Source organism: Ascaphus truei, chromosome 15 (genome assembly GCF_040206685.1).
Source record: "Ascaphus truei isolate aAscTru1 chromosome 15, aAscTru1.hap1, whole genome shotgun sequence".
NCBI lineage: Eukaryota > Metazoa > Chordata > Amphibia > Anura > Ascaphidae > Ascaphus > Ascaphus truei.
Genome location: NC_134497.1, coordinates 37,749,289 through 37,767,143, shown reverse-complemented (window position 1 = coordinate 37,767,143; position 17,855 = coordinate 37,749,289).

Here is a 17,855-nt window from a genome sequence, read left to right as displayed (position 1 = left end):
TGAACAATGGAACCAAGCGAGGTGTGCATTTAACAAACATTGGCATATCCTCAGAGCCGATGAGGACCTCAAGGAAGTACTTAAGCCATATCCAGAGACGACCAGTCGCAGGTCAAAGAACCTACGCGACCGTTGGTAAAGAGCCATTTTGAGGCTCCCATCAATAAAACCTGGCTTCCCAATAAAACCCCAGGCTGCTTCAACTGTAATAATTGCAAAGCTTGTTCTGTCATTGTGAACGCTAAAACGTTCAAAAATTGGGACAACACACGCACGTTTAGTATACTCAAGTTTATTAACTGCAGAACCTCAGGAGTCATATATATGGCAGAATGCACTTGCACCAAGAAGTATATAGGGAAGACTAGACACCCCTTTAGGACACGCGTCCTTGAACACCTAGGAAGCATTAGGAATGGCATGGACACTCCGGTGGTTAGGCATGTGAATGACAACCACCGGGGTGACCATACAGTACTCACCTTCAAGGGCATAGACCAGCTCTCCATGGGCATCAGAAAGGGGAACTGGGACCAGGAACTATTAGAAATAGAGTCCCGTAGATTTATACACTCCAAACCTTATCCCCTAATGGCCTGACTGACGGCTTTGTTTTTAGCCCCTTTATCTAGCCCCAATATTTAGCCGTGTTTCACTGAGTACATTTGTGTCCTCATATGACCTTCAGTAGGTCTTTGTGACCACGTACCATATATTGTGCTATTCCCATAGCCTTTCCTCATTTTATACTTACATGCTGTCAGCTCCCATGTTTGCAGTGGACGCTTATGGACAGCGCTGAGATTCTATTATGAACACTACACACGCTACCCACGTATCTAGAGCACTTGAATAGGATACTCTATCAACCTATCAGAGCCTATGCTCTCTGTGCTCAAGTGGGGGCTATACACACGCCCCTATCCAGCGCTGTGGCTCCAATATGAACACTACACACGTTATTTACCTAACTACAGTCCTTGAATAGGACACTTGCTAACCTATCAGAGCTCACGTTCTCCTTTAAAAGGTGGGGCTGTACACACGCCCCTACCCAGCCTTGAGAAAGCATGCCTTGCGAAACGTACATCGGCAGTGACGTCATCACGTCAAAGGGGCGGGACCAACGCTCGTGATCGGAGCGCGACCGTCTCATACTAGCTCCTTAACACGGAGTTATGCATATGCATGTAAACTTACCTGAGCAGCACCCGTGGCAAACTTTAATACACCCAGCACTAGCAAGTAGGTGTATAGCTATCCAGCGCTACCACAGGGTCTGCTATTTTATTTTTACCGGATATTTATTTTGTTTTTACCTACCGAGGTGTGAGTAGACACTACTTGTGTACTACTGTTCTCCTTTTATTTATTGCAGCAACAGTCACCTTTTGTGTTCTTAATAGACACCCCCCTCAGGGGTGCTCCTACACTGGTGATATATCCAGTGTGTGATATTTGCCTTTCTGTCAAGACTGCGTCTTTTTATGACAGCTACTATCACTGACACTTGCAGTGGTCTATTTGTGTGGACCGCCTTACTATTGGCTATACATAGCTATAACTGCAGTCTCTGTGACAGCTCACTGACACTGACATTTGCAGTGTTCAATCTGCTTCCAACACCTATGATCACATGGGTAGGCTGACTCACCCATACTAACTTAAGTGTGAGTATTCCTATCCCTGCCGTTTTCTGCCACAGCTACCACAGAGTGGCTGCACCTGTGTTATTATCCAGCAGACATAGGCCACCTCGGTATAAACATTCATCTAGCTACACCCTGTGTATATCATCAAGGGTGATAGCCCACACTCCACGCGCTTTTTTGGCTCACCTTGAGTCCAATCTACTCTGGCAACCGAGTGTTCTACCCATTTTAGTTGAGTCATTACTCCCATTAAACAATTATTTTAATTCACTCACTCCTCATTTCATTTACGACTTTTTCCATTCAAGCACACTGTGATTTATGTACATGTTTGAGTGCTCTCCAGTGGGGTTCTGTTCTCCCTGTGCCTGTTCTAGCACAACATGTGCAGCATGAGAATACGCGTCTCATTAGAAGCCAACATATTAGTCACTGGGTGTTCCCATTACAACATCATGTGGAGAAGGAGTGGCTCAGTGAGTAAAGACACTGACTGACACTGAGATTGCGCAGGGGAGCCTGGTTCAATTCCTGGTGTCGGCTCCTTGTGACCTTGGGCAAGTCACTTTATCTCCCTGTGCCTCAGGCACCAAAAACATAGATTGTAAGCTCTACGGGGCAGGGACCTGTGCCTGCAAAATGTCTCAGTAAAGACAATTAGCAGTGCTATACAAGAACATGCTATTATTATTATATTATTATCATATACCAGGTCTCTAATAGTTATAGGATTATCCAAACGTTCTGCTAAATTTCCATTGTTACAGGAACCAGAGGCGCATGCGCGACGGCAAGGAGTACTGTATGGTCGCCTGTTACGCCGGTGCTGCCCGCAGACCAGACCCGTCCCCTGCGCTGAAGGGGGAAGTGGTAATACACGCACCCGCAGCAAAGGGAGCGTGTCCGGAGTGTGGTATGAAGCGTTGCCAGACCAGGTGTAATAAGGTAGACAATACTTGCCGGTACCGGTTGTAGAGGTAGAGTGAATGATGCCTTGCCAAAGTCAGGGAGTGGAGAGTGGAGATAGGTCGTAGTCCAAGCCGTGTTCAAGGGGTTACCAGAGTGAGCGTTGTCCAAGGAGTGCCGAGATCGAGAGCCAGAGGGGGTAGTCGTACGAGCTGCGTCAGAACCTGTGAAAACACTGAGAGAATCCAGAAGTACTTCCATACAGAGACTATGTCGAGCAAAGACTGAGAGCAGAGAGGAGCTAGATAAAGCAGGAAGGCCCGATTAGGAGCTACAGGGAGACACTGCAGATTGGTGCAGGCATAACAGGCCAGGTGAGTCTTGTTAGTAACCCGAGTATGCCCGTGCAGTGTGCGGGGGCGGAGCCTGAGGTCCGGGGGACGGAAATAAGAGTGTGCAGACTGAGCATGCTCCGTAACTCGTGTACGCTTGTGAACCGAGCCAGTGGATGGTGCAGGTGTGCGTGCAGGAGGGCGTGGGCGCGCCTGGCGCCGAGCAGTGGAATCGCCGAGGGGAGTGATCCCGCGACGGCGGCAGGGGCGAGGAGCCGTGGAGGCCGGTAAGGCAGGATTGTTTTGTGTGTCCAGGGGTTCACTGCGGGGAGGGAGTGCTCTGTGTGGGGAGCGAGGAGAACGCCGATTCCTGACAGTACCCCCTCTTCAGGAACGGCCTCAGGACGGTCCAAGAACGGTTTCTCTGGAAACTTTTTCCTGAAGGACTTAAGAAGGGCTGGGGCATGAATGTCCTTTGAAGGTACCCAGGATCTCTCTTCAGGGCCAAAGCCCTTCCACTGCACTAAGAACTGGAGCTGACCCCAGGATAGGCGAGAATCCAAAAGAGAGTGAACTTCGTATTCCTCGTTATTTTGTACAGTAATGGGATCCGGTTTACGAGTCAGATCCGGAAAGAAGTGACTGGAGATAAATGGTTTTAAGAGGGACACATGAAAGACATTGGGAATCTTCATACTGGGTGGTAGTTGGAGCCGGAATGCCACGGGATTGATTTGTTCACAAATAGGGAAGGGACCCAGGAACTCAGGTGCCAGTTTAGGAGATGGTACCTTGAGGTGGATATTCTTAGAGGAGAGCCATACCAAATCCCCTGGTTTGTAACTGGGCACCGAACGACGACGACGATCGGACTGTAGTTTCGATATGCGGGAGGAGTTGAGAAGGGTAGACTGAATCCTGGACCATGCGGTTTGGAGGGAAGAAATGCGTTCATCTACGGCTGGTACTCCAGAAGGAATGTTGGGGATGGGAAGACAGGGAGGGTGGAACCCATAATTTATAAAGAAGGGCGACTCCCGGGTGGACTCGTTTTTGGCAGAATTGACGGCATGCTCTGCCCAAGAGAGGAGTTGAGTCCAATCATCCTGGAAATCGGATATAAAACATCTCAGGTACTTCTCCAGGGATTGATTGATTCTCTCCGTTTGTCCATTGGACTGAGGATGATAGGCGGAAGAGAAAGAAGAAGAGATGCCCAATCTCTTTGTGAAAGCTCTCCAAAATTTGGATACGAACTGAGAACCTCTGTCAGAAATAATGGACGAAGGGATCCCATGAATCCGGAAAATCTGCTCCGTAAAGATATCAGCAAGGGCAGGGGAGGTGGGTAATCCTTTAAGTGGAATGAAATGGGACATCTTTGAGAACCTGTCCACGACTACCAAGATAGTGTTCATTCCTCTGGACCTGGGCAACTCCACAATGAAGTCCAGGGGCGGTCGGGAACTGGAAGGGGTAACAGAAAACCCTGAGGCTTTTGATGGAGAGTCTTGCTTTGAGCGCACGTCGGGCAGGCACGGGTAAACTCCAGAATATCTTGAGACATCCTTGGCCACCAGAAATTCTGACGAATGAGATCAGTAGTCTTCTTAAAACCTGGATGACCTGCAGATTTAGAGGAGTGACCCCAAGACAGGACCTCTGGAACAAATTTTGAAGGTACGAAAAGTTTGTTGTCGGGAACCACCAAGTCCTTGGGAATGCGTCTCGGAGTGCAAAATCTTGTCAAGATTCTTGAAAGAAGACGTGGCGAGAATCCTCTCTTGTGGAAGGATAGTCTCCAAAGATTCCTCTGGTATCTCTTCAGAAGAATGTATTCGGGAGAGTGCGTCTGCCTTTACGTTCTTGGTCCCGGGGATATACAGTAGGAAAGGTGAAAATCGAATCGAGAAAAAAAAAGAGCCCAACGAGCCTGTCGTGGACTAAGGTGTTGAGTGTTCTCTATGTAAAGAAGGTTCTTGTGGTCCGTGAGAATATTAAACAGCTCTTTCGACCCCTCCAGCAGGTGTCTCCACTCTTGAAGAGCCATCTTCACGGCCAGAAGTTCCCTGTTACCCACGTCATAGTTCCTCTCGGCAGATGAGAATTTCTTGGAAAAATATGCACAGGGATGTAACTTATCTTGGGGCGTGGGTCTCTGAGAAAGAAAGGCACCAGCGCCACAATCAGAAGCATCGACCTCCAGGACGAAGGGAAGTTCAATGTTGGGATGACGGAGAATAGGTGCGGATATAAAGGCTTCCTTGAGTGTCTCGAAGGCGGAGATGGCCTCGGATGACCAAGCAGAAGGATCAGCTCCTTTTTTGGTGAGCGCAGTGATGGGTGCCACAATGGTGGAAAAACTCCGTATAAACTTACGATAGTAATTAGCGAACCCTAAAAAATGTTGTATGGCCTTGAGAGAGTTGGGTCTTGGCCATTCAGTGACTGCTTGAAGTTTACCGGAGTCCATCATAAACCCCTCATCGGAAATGATATACCCCAGGAATGGAGTAGAGGTCTGATGAAAGGTGCACTTCTCCAGTTTGGCGTACAAATGGTGTTCACGGAGACGGGAAAGGACGTAGGAGGTGTGGCAAATATGGTCCTGGAGATCTTTGGAAAAAATCAGGATATCATCCAAGTATACAATAACAAAAATATTGAGTACCTTACGAAAGACGTCGTTGATGAAATCCTGGAAGACAGCGGGAGCATTACATAAGCCGAAAGGCCTTACCAGATATTCGTAGTGTCCACTACGCGTGTTGAAGGCCGTCTTCCATTCATCCCCCTTCCTGATGCACACCAGGTTATAGGCACCACGTAGATCCAACTTGGAAAAAATCTTGGCCCCCTGTAATTTATCGAACAGTTCGGTAATAAGGGGAAGGGGGTAACGATTTTTAATAGTGATGTGGTTTAAACCCCTGTAGTCGATGCAAGGCCTCAACGACCCGTCCTTTTTCTTGACGAAGAAAAAACCAGCCCCTGCTGGGGAATTGGAGTGACGAATAAAGCCTTTCTTGAGATTCTCCTGGATATATTCATCCATAGCGTGAGATTCTGGTAACGATAAGGGGTAGGTCTTGGACTTGGGTAGGGAGTAACCTGGAACTAGATCGATCGGACAATCGTAAGTCCTGTGTGGCGGCAAGATGTCTGACTGTACCTTATTGAAAACGTCCCGGAATTGATGGTAAACGGAAGGTAGAATAACATCGGGAACAGAGGTATTGGCCAGCAGTTGATGAGTCTCGCCTGACCTCGGCCTCCAGGAAATGGGAGCAGAGGAAGTCCAGTCAATGAGAGGATTGTTAAGCTGTAGCCAAGGAAGACCAAGGGTGATGGGTATCCCAGGAGCGTTAATAGCATCGAGAACTAAGATCTCCTTGTGCAGATGTGAGGACAGAAGCAAGGAAGCCGTCTCTAAGGAGATGTGCGCCGGAGTAAGAGGACGTCCATCGATACCGACGAGTGCGATGGGAACCTTCTTTCTCACGAGTGGTATGCGGTTTAACCTGGCGAATTCAAGATCCACGAAGTTTCCGCCAGTGCCTGAGTCAATGAAAGCGGCGGTAGAAGTCTTGAACTTATCGCCTGAAAGGGAGACTGGAAATGTAAGTTTCTTAGGGAGTTCACCTTTAGAAAGGGGTGGTGGAGACATTACACCCAGAGAGAGCCCCTCTGTACTCACTGGGTGTTCCCGTTTCCGGACGCAGTGGACACTCCCGAACCAGATGTTCAATGGATCCGCAGTAGAAACACAATCCCCCGGCGTGGCGGAACTGCCGTATCGGTGTGCGGATGCGTTGTACCCCCAATTGCATTGGCTCTGGCAACTCCAGTGCAGGACGAAGAGGTAGGGTAGCACTTGGAGGAGCAGGAGTGTTGCTGGGAGTACTGGAGAACGGAACTTGAAAGTTATGGACGCGAGTGCGCTGACGCTCTGAGTGGCGTACCTGGATACGTTGATCCACTCGGACAGCCAAATCAATGAGGACCTCCAATTGATCCGGCCTGGATTGGCGAGATAGTTCATCCTTGATGGGATCTGCCAGGCCTTGCCAGAACACGGAGACGAGAGCCTCTTGTCCCCAGTTAGTCTCGGCTGCTAGAGTCCGGAATTCCACAGCATACTGCATCACCATTCGCCGTCCCTGCATGATCTGGAGGAGAGAAACAGATGCCATCTCCCGACGAGCGGGAGAATCGAATACTTGTTGAAACTCGGCTTTAAATGCCGGGTAATCTTGGGTAAGGTCAGTACGTCACTCCCAAACCCGGTGAAGCCCAAGCCAGGGCGCTGCCAGTGAGGAGGTTATATATGTAGGCTACCTTCTTGCGATCAGTATTGTAGAGATGAGGGGCCATTTCGAACTGCACCTCACACTGGTTTAGGAAACCCCTACAATCTTGCGGTTCACCTGCATAAGGCTTGGGGGGAGGAATTCTTACATCTGAGCTGCTAACTGCGCTTGCGGAGTGGGGGCTTACATCTGGCGGGGTCACGGTCGCTACCCTGTCTGAGAGTACTGCGACCTGGCGTGTAAGTGCCACAATTTAATCCGCCATGGCCTGGTTTTGCTGAAGCAGATTGGAGAGAAACTGTTGAAGTTCGGTCTTGTCTGCGTCTTGTGGGCTCGACATAATGTTACGCCGGTGCTGCCCGCAGACCAGACCCGTCCCCTCAGCTGAAGGGGGAAGTGGTAATACACGCACCCGCAGCAAAGGGAGCGTGTCCGGAGTGTGGTATGAAGCGTTGCCAGACCAGGTGTAATAAGGTAGACAATACTTGCCGGTACCGGTTGTAGAGGTAGAGTGAATGATGCCTTGCCAAAGTCAGGGAGTGGAGAGTGGAGATAGGTCGTAGTCCAAGCCGTGTTCAAGGGGTTACCAGAGTGAGCGTTGTCCAAGGAGTGCCGAGATCGAGAGCCAGAGGGGGTAGTCGTACGAGCTGCGTCAGAACCTGTGAAAACACTGAGAGAATCCAGAAGTACTTCCATACAGAGACTATGTCGAGCAAAGATTGAGAGCAGAGAGGAGCTAGATAAAGCAGGAAGGTCCAATTAGGAGCTACAGGGAGACACTGCAGATTGGTGCAGGCATAACAGGCCAGGTGAGTCTTGTTAGTAACCTGAGTATGCCCGTGCAGTGTGCGGGGGCGGAGCCTGAGGTCCGGGGGACGGGAATAAGAGTGTGCAGACTGAGCGTGCTCCGTAACTCATGTACGCGTGTGAACCGAGCCAGTGGATGGTGCAGGTGTGCGTGCAGGAGGGCGTGGGCACGCCCGGCGCCAAGCAGTGGAATCGCCGAGGGGAGTGATCCCGCGACGGCGGCAGGGGCGGGGAGCTGTGGAGGCCGGTAAGGCAGGATTGTTTTTTGTGTCCAGGGGTTCACTGCGGGGAGGAAGTGCTCTGTGTGGGGAGCGAGGAGAACGCCGATTCCTGACATCGCCTAAGCCAAACGCTCCCTGCCCCTCTTTAAATAAAACGAAATCAAAACCACATTATTAGCAGCTAAAGCGTACCCAAACTTCACCAGTATATCCCCCAACAACCAGGATGTCAAAGAAAGGCACGAAAACAACCAAAAAGAAGGGTTTACCGGAGTATTTTGGTAGAGCTCGGCCGAGCGGTGCAGGCTCAGAAATGGCGCCCGCTTCAAATGCTGGATCGGAAACAGAGCCCGATGGGGATGAAGAGGATCTGGATAGCCAAGCACTAATGCCAGTCAGGCAATGCGACTTCACGAGGCTATACACTGACCTCAAGTCACTACTGCAGGCAGAGATCAGAGTTAAAGAAAGAGGTGACCGGTCTTGGGGAAAGAACAGGCGTCCTAGAAACTAAAGTGGATCAATCTATCAGGGCAATCAGGAGGCAGTGCAAAGAATTTGTGGATGGCGGTGCATCTGCCTGGAAAAAATAGCGTGGGACCAAACTTGCAGGAACTGGGTACAAAAAGAAATTTATTGGCACATAAAAAAGACAGCAACAGCAACTCTAAGGGAAGACATGGGCACTATATACACACACAGTATATGAAAAACCATCTGGAAGAATTAAAACCTTTCACACAGTTTACAAATAAAGTTACAGAGTACCAGAAGGGAACAGGGAGCCATAAATTCTAACAACGTTTGTCAAAGACTGTGTGACCATGAAAACTCACTCCTGATAGAAGTGAACTAAAGGGTTAAAAACAATATGCTGGTTTGACATACAGTATGCTGTTGGGTTATGGTAAAGAGCTCTCACTCCTTCCAGGAAAGGTCCTGAGAATCCAAACCTCAGCATGGTCTGGTCTAGGAAGGACCACTTGATCCTGTCGAACGCTTTTTCAGCGTCGAGGCTTAGAATCATTGCCCTGGTCCCAGAGAGATGCACGTGGTCTATTATATCCACTATTTTACGTGTGTTGTCGGAGGCCTGTCTTCCGGACACAAAACCTACTTGGTCTACATGTATGAGGGCTTTTTCAACTTCCTGTAGCTGTGTGTGTTTGAGGGCAGCTCTGGCTAGAGTTAGTTGCTTTAGTGTCTTCGTGGCGGTTGAGATTTTGTGTTGGGCTTCTAACTGGGAGATTTTTGCTGTGAGCTCTTTTTGGAGTTTAAATTTTTGCTTTTTTTTTGTGTGAGGCCACGGAAATTAAGTCTCCTCTGATAGTAGCTTTATGCGCCTCCCATAGCATAGCTGGGGTTGAGGCAGTGCCTTTGTTATACCTAAAGAAGGATATCAGTTTTTGGCGAATTAAAGTCTCGGTGTCGGGGCAGTTAAGCAGGGAGTCATTGAGCTTCCATTTATATTGGGCATGTTTGACAAATGGGAGGGATAATAAGAGATCAATAGGTGCGTGGTCGGACCATGTGATCGGTCCGATGTTGGACTGGGAGGAGGCCTGGAAGACGTTGCTGGTGCCCAGAAAATAATCGATCCTCGAATAGGACTGATGAGGGGTGGAGAAAAAAGTATAGTCCCTCTGGCCCTGGTGCTGAGCCCTCCATATATCGATCAGTGAGTAATTTTCCATAATATCACGGAATTTCTTAGCTTTTTTCTGGGCCTGGGCGCTGCTCGGGGAGAGTGTGTGGTCTGGGCTTGTTTGGCCAGGGCCGGATTTATCATTTTTGAATGAGGCTACCATATTAAAGTCTCCTCCAATGATCATAGAGGACAGGGATTGTTGGTCTAGGGTTTCTAGTAGGTTGTCAGGAATTGAGTTTGATTGGTATTAGGGGCGTATACATTGACAATTGTGATCGGGGACCCTGCTAAGGTGCCCTGGAGTATGAGCGAGCGTCCTTCGGGGTCTGGCGTGATTTTGTCAAAACAAATGGGACTCCAGCCCTGATGAGGATAGCTACTCCTCTTTTTTTGCTAGGGGAGGAGGCGTAGTATGCCTGGGGGAATACACTTTTAAATGTGTTGGGGGGCGTCTGGGTGTTAAAATGGGTTTCCTGTATTAGGACTATATCACCTTGGGATCTTTTGAGATCTGTAAGGACTAGTTTCCTTTTTTTTGCAGAGTTAAGGCCTTTGGCGTTGATTGAAATTAGTTTAATGGAGGCCATTGTTTTTCTTATGGTGTTTTCAGGGCACTGGGCCCTGTGACTCCTATTTTTCCCATGTCAGGAGTTCGGAACCGGGGGGCGACGGGTAGACCTGAACCCTCGGTAGAGGGGGTCGCGGAGGGAGGGTTTGCGCTGTGGGTAGGGGTAGTAGGGGAGGGACACACATAAGGGGTGGGGGAAACTGGGTGGGCCTTGGGCAGGCCTACAAAGAATAGCCTTTGACACTTTCGTGAAAAAGGAAGTGGGGCGAGGTGCCCCTGGAGGGACTTCCGGAGACATGGGCCTGTCTCGGAGCACTGTGTTAGTCCCTAGACCCTCCATTCTGTGAAGGGGGGGACCACTACTTGAGGGCGTGGGCGGGGGTAGTTTCTCTGTGTCTAGTGGCAATAAGGGGCTTACCCTTATCTAGGTTGGTCCTGGTATACTTAGGACCTGAGATGACTCTTTGGCCTTCTTACTCTGAGGCTCTGTATGTGTTTACCTGGGTTGGACTTATGTAGTCACTTAGTTCGCTAGATAGCTGATTATAGGGGAGGGGGGGAAGCAGGAGGGGTGCTAGGGCAGGGGATGGGGGGGTTGGGAGGGGGGGGGGAAACACCAGGGGATGCATATTCACTTAACATTTTCAACAGTATAGTACATTTGTTTAACATCCTAGTAATAGTGAGAGAGAGAGGGGGACCTCTTTACATAATGACTCCCCTCCAGTTCTTCATTTTGTCGTTTTGTCCCTGGCTCCTTGTTTCATATGAGGGGGGGTAAGTGGGGGGTGGGGAGGTGCCAAGGAGGGGGGGGGGGAAGGGGTTGGGCGTCTGTTGAGTTCGTAAGCGTGGGGGGGGGCGGGGGAAGGGGGGTAGGAGAGGGAGGAGGAGGGGGGAGGAGGGAAGAAGGAGGGGAGGGGGGAGGGGGGGAGGGAGATGGTAGTAGAAAAAAGAGGGGGGAAAATTTATTATGAGAGAGCTTAGGCGACATTATATCTATGAGGTTCTTTTGACTGAAAGTCCGAATCTGGAATCTAATGGGAGAGCGCCCTCACATGGACAAGTCTGGTATATATTGTTCATTTTAGTTTTACTGTACCCGGCAGACTCATAGACTGGTGCTGGGTGCTGTTCGTTCTCCTCTGTTCTTTCACCGGCTGGACTCCTGTTTTCGCCCTCCGGGTGAGTAGGGGGGGGACCGGGGTTTCTCCAGCGTCTGTGTATTCTCAGAGGGGGAGATGGGGGGGTTAGAGCCAGTGCGGGGGGGAGAGAGAGAAGGGGAGGGGGTGGGGGAGGTAAGGGTGGGGGGGGGGCAGGAATCTTTGGGGTACTTGATTCTGATAGGGGATGGACGTTGTCCGGGGCGGTGGAGGGGGGGGAGGGAGTGTGGGCGAGGCGAATGGAGCGTTCGATTACTCTCTATGTGTTGTGCATGTAGCTGGGTCTGTGGCGTTGAGGGGGGTGGTAGGGTGGGGGGGAGGGTTAGGCAGGGGGGGTGCACTGAGTAGTCGGCTGGTGCGGGAGTGGGAGAACAGTGGCGGGGGGGGGGCATTGCGGAGGTAGCGTGGGCTGGAGGGGAGGGGGGGGGCTGGGGAGTGCTCTTTGGGGTCTGGGACTCCGCAGGGCTAGCACTGTGGAGCTGCATCCCCTTATTTTTATTTGTTAGTGATAGTTTATTTATTTATTTTGCTTTACTTTACCCTTCTTCCGCTGTGTCCCTGAATGGGCTCCGTCCTTCCCCTCTGCATGTCCTGCTCCCCGGGTCTCCTGTTAAGGTAAGTAGGGGACATGGGGGGGGGATGCCTGCTTTTGGACTCGTAGCAGAGGGGAAAGGAGGGAGGACGGGGGGGCAGGGCTAGGGTGAGCTTATGGGAAGCTCAGGGGTGAGGTTTTGTATCGGGGTAGTGTTCTGCTGGGCGGAGAGGGGGGGGTGTTGGTGCGTTCGTGGTGTCGGGGAGGGGGGGATTGCGTGGGGGGGGGGGTGGGGGTGGGGCAGGGGGGGAGGGGGAAAGGGGCTACAGTGCTTGCGTGTAACCTGGAGCTGTTTGGGGGGTGTGGGGGGGGGGGGAGGTGGGGGAGAGTGTGGGGGTGGGGGAGGGACGGGATTCTTTCTTCAGGTATCGTGGAGTTGTGTTGGTAAAAGCCTGAGGGGATCAGGTAAGGAGGGCAGTGTTACTGTCCCGAGCGTTCTGGCGATGTCATCTCAGCTGGGCTGGGTGGCAGCACGGCTTGTCTTGTGCTGTTGTCTTTTCCTCTTTAGGATCCGGACGGGGTCTTGGACGTCTTCTGCTGGGCTAGGCGTTCTGAGGACCTGGAACCGCGCTGATGTGGGGGTAGATTGGCTTCCTCTTCATCCTCATCTCGGCCTCGTCTCTGGATGGGTGGTAGGTCCAGGAGTCGCAGGAAACCAGGCGCGTCATCGATGTGGGCGATAGAATGGAGCTTGCCCTTAGCAAGAACGCTAAGTTTAAAGGGGAAGCCCCATCTATAGCGCACATTGTGGTTTTGCAGGTGCTGGGTCAGCGGCTTAAGTTCTTGACGACGGAGGATAGTTATTCTGGATAAGTCGTTGTATATTTGAATCTGCTCGCCTTGGAACGGAATTTGGTTCATTCCTCTGCTTTTTGTTAAAAAACACTGCACTGGCAGGTGGGTTCTCGGATCCAATAAAGATCAGAAATGGGACCAGACAAGGCTGCCCACTCTCCCCTCTATTATTCGCCTTAACTATAGAGCCCCTAGCAGCTAAGATCAGGGACGAACCCAACATAAAAGGTATTCAAATTGGAGATAGAGAACACAAAATTTCGCTGTTTGCAGACGATGTAATCTTGACCCTCGCGACCCCCCATACCTCCCTCCCTAACCTTCAACGACACCTGACTCAATTTGGCCAAGTATCTGACTACAAAGTAAACATGGACAAATCTGAGGCCCTAAATTTATCCCTCCCCCCCCCCAGGACTGGAGCCTTATACAAGCCAACTATAAATATCGCTGGAGCTCCACCCACATTAAATACTTAGGTGTCAAAATCTCTCATTCCTACAGCTCCCTATATCAATATAACTACCCCCCTCTATTTAACCAGATCAAAAAAGACCTAGAGATCTGGAAAAAAACACCAAATCTCGTGGTTTGGGAGAATGACGGCAGTAAAAATGAACGTTCTCCCAAGACTGTTATATAATTTCCAAACCCTTCCAATACCGGTCCCACAAACAGCGCTTAAAAACATGCAGTCTCTAATTCTCCAATTTATCTGGAACGACAAAAGGCCCAGAGTCCCTCGGTCAGTGATGCTCTCGTCTAGAGAAAGAGGAGGTGTGGGGGTCCCCGACCTTGCAAAATATTACATCGCAGCACAGCTGAAGCAGGCTGTAGTTTGGAATTGCGACCCGGCCCTAGCTTCATGGTTAGAGATAGAGTCTCACTACGCCTACCCCCTCTCCTTCCAAATGGCAATGTGGCCCACTGGCAGCAGAGGGGCTAAACCACCAAGGTTTGCCCTGGGAGCAATGAGATGCACGTGGGAGGTATGGCTTAAATGTAGAGGGAAGTACGGTCTGGTAGCATCCCCCTCACAGCTCACTCCCATCTTCGGGAACCCCAAATTCCCTCCAGGGTGTTCCCCAAGTCAATTTGACCAATTTCAGGGTCACAACATTAGGATGGTGGCCGATTTGCTGCAGAAAGATGAGATCGCTACTTATCAGGTGATAAGGGATAAATACGAGATACAGGGCCTCCACCTATTTAAATATCTGCAAGTGAGACACTTTCTTTTATCCCTCTCACCAACCTCCAAATTTCCTAAACTAACCAGATTTGAAACCCTCTGTGCCAAAACAACCTACCAAAAAGGCCTGATCTCTCAAATATATAAAGGATTAGAGCCCCCCTCTAGCCCACCCAACCATCGATATATGCAACGATGGTCCGAGGAATTGGGCCTCTCAATAGATCCGGAGGATTGGGAGGAGATCTGGGAGCAAGCCTCTAAAACCTCAATTTGCACAACAATAAAAGAAAACATATACAAAATCCTATTCCAATGGTACCTGACCCCCGCTAGGCTGAGCCAGATCTACCCCAGGCGCAGTTGATCTGTGCTGGAGGGGATGTGGTCAAAAGGGGGACATGGCCCACATTTGGTGGTCATGTCCGGAGATTCAGAAATTCTGGGCCATGATCCAGAGGCTCATACGCGAGGTCACAGGACTAACCCTACCCTTGGACCCGATGACCCTGGTGCTGAACAAACCTGTTAATGACCTCCCTCCACCGATGTCCAGACTTATAACGGCCATATTGACGGCGGCCAGATGTTCCATCGCTGCCGCTTGGAAGCAGACGAAAGCCCCCTCTAGAACCACTGTCACTAGAAGAATCAACGAAGTTATGACGATGGAGAAACTGACCGCCCTGCTCCAAAAGAAAATACCCCAATTTCTAAATACCTGGGACCCGTGGCTAACAAAATAAACATACCCATATGCAGTCGTGGAGGTAGGAGCGCGCCACCCCTCCCCCCTCTCTCCTAGGTTCCCCCCCCTTCCCCCCCGCACCCCTGTATGTCTTCCCCCCTCCCCCCCCCCTCTTCCCCCTCCCCTCCATATCCCCACACCCAAGAAAATGGAAAATGTTAAAGGGTCACTTTCAGAATGTTAAAAGCACCACTGTCATGGGATCATGACACCCCTGTATGTACTGTTTGACATGATTGTGCCCAATAAAAAAATTGAGACAAAAAAAAAAAAACAAGATGCTGAATATTGGATCATCACATTATATTACTTATACTAACTGGCACAAATATATGTAAAGATTAATATTATAACATGCAATGTATCCATCAATAATAGAAACACATGCTAGTAAAAAAAATAATGAATGGACTGTGCACAAAAAATAAATGGACAGATATCTATACCAATGACCATTATGGGATTCCAAAATAATTAGATACTACCTATACCTTGACATATAATTCTATGTAGCCAAAGATTATGCATGTCCTACATACTGTAACTAGGAATAAATAAACCCGAAATCATAAAATGGAAAAAAATGGAAAAATGGGGGGCGGGGGGGAGGGGGTGGAGGAGGGGTTGGGGAAGGGGGGGAAGGAAAAGGGAAAATGGAGAAATGGGGGAGGGGGGGGAAATGGAAAGATAGGGGAGGGGAGGGCGAGGGGGGAGGGGAGGGGGGGGAGGGGAAAAGACATATGATAATTAATGTAAAAAATGTTGAAGTTCCCAGTCGACATTAATGCCGGCTGGGGCCAGAGTGTCCAGAGAAAACACCCAGAACATCTCTCTCTTATTTAAGGCATTTAATCTGTCTCCCCCACGTGTGTGGGTCTCGATATGTTCAATTGCCATAAATTTAAAATTATCAATACCACCAAGGGGACAATTCTACAAAATGTTTAGAAACTGGATGTTTTAAATCTTTTTTTCTAATAAATCTCACATGTTCCATCATGCATTGTTTTAAGGGCCTGATGGTGCGGCCTACATAACCCTTATTGCATTTACACCAAATGCAGTAAATTACAAATTGCGTCTTTCAATTCATAAATGTTTTAATAACATGTGGTTTTCTGAATTTTTTTAACAAGTGTTTTTGAGTCTAGACTCTGATCTCTTTCCCTTTGTTGAAAAGGGTCCTAAGATCGTTTAAAAAAAAAAAGCAAAGACACTAGCCAATCACCTTTCTCCAAGCCTTTTTTCATCAAAAGCCATTTCAGCATTAGAAACAAGCAAAGGCTTTTTCAAATGTGGAACATGCAAGATATGCAAATTTGCCCATCCCTCAAAAACACTTGTTAAAAAATTCAGAAAACCACATGTTATTAAAACATTTATGAATTGAAAGACGCAATTTGTAATTTACTACATTTGGTGTAAATGCAATAAGGGTTATGTAGGCCGCACCATCAGGCCCTTAAAACAACGCATGATGGAACATGTGAGATTTATTAGAAAAAAGATTTAAAACATCCAGTTTCTAAACATTTTGTAGAATTGTCCCCTTGGTAGTATTGATAATTTAAAATTTATGGCAATTGAACATATCGAGACCCACAAACATGGGGGAGACCGATTAAATGCCATAAAGCTGCAGTTCAGTCTTTTTTTTTTTTTTAATTCAATAGTTTCATGTGTGCAATCTCTAATTACCTAAAGAACTGCATAGCTGCCAGTCAATTCGTTCTCCATGTATTGATCGGTGAGATTTGGCAACAGCTTTAGATATGGGATATGTTTTTCCTCTGCTTCTGTCACTCAGTGGAAGCTCATAAATATTCATGAGCACTCCTGCACTGACATGTGCAAGAGGGAGGGCAGGGCTGACAAAGGGGTGTGCCAGGGCTTGTGACAGGACATGAAGGGGGAGTGCCTTAGTAAATGGTTGTTAAAATAGAATACAAGAAAATTGGTCTTTCAAAGTTGTTTTTTTTAAAACAGAAAATGCTAAAGGTATTTTTTCTTACTACAGAACTGATTTATTAAAAAAAACGCACATGCAGGATATTGACTGAACTGCAGCTTTAAATAAGAGAGAGATGTTCTGGGTGTTTTCTCTGGACACTCTGGCCCCAGCCGGCATTAATGTCGACTGGGAACTTCAAAAATTTTTACATTAATTATCGTATGTTTTTCCCCCTCCCCCCCTCCCCTCCCCCATCTTTCAATTTTCCCTCTCCCCTCTCCTCCCCCCACCCTCCTCCCCTGTGTCCCCCATTTCTCCATTTTCCCTTTTCCCTCCCCCCGTTCCTTCCTTTCCCGAGAATAGGGATCAATGGAATAACCTTAGGATCAGAGGGATCCCGGAGAGTGTGCTGGAATGTGAGGACTACATCTCAAGGTGGCTGGAAACACTGCTCCCTGACACCCCAAAGGAATTGTAACGGATCCGCACCTTAGTTTACTGTTTGCCTTGCCTTACAGACCTGTGCAGCCCTGGAACACTGCTCCTGATATTTACTGCAGCTCCACCCTGGGTTCACTCATTAAAGCAATGCTGTCACACACGTTTATTTAGCATGGAGGCTATTAGCTCCTGAATGTAGTCTCTGGTGAGCCCTTCTTCTGGTGGCGGAGGCGTTTCAGTGCGGTCGCGTTCCGTTGCTGCCTGTTTGGTCCCGCGTGCGCTTGAAGAGCCGGCGCCATCTTGGCTTTTTGAGACAGCTTCTGAGCTCCGTTGCGAGGGAGAGAAGAATCGTGTGACTCCCTGAGCCATTTGGGCTTTCGGTCTGCCTGTCATTTCTGCCTCAGATGTTGCCTGCCAGGTATTTTGTTGATTCTGCTAATTTTTGGGGGGGGAAAGCGTTTATTTCGCTGATATTATGCGAGGGTCTGTGGAGCTCCTCTCCTACACGACCGTCCTCATCGGCGTCCTGGAC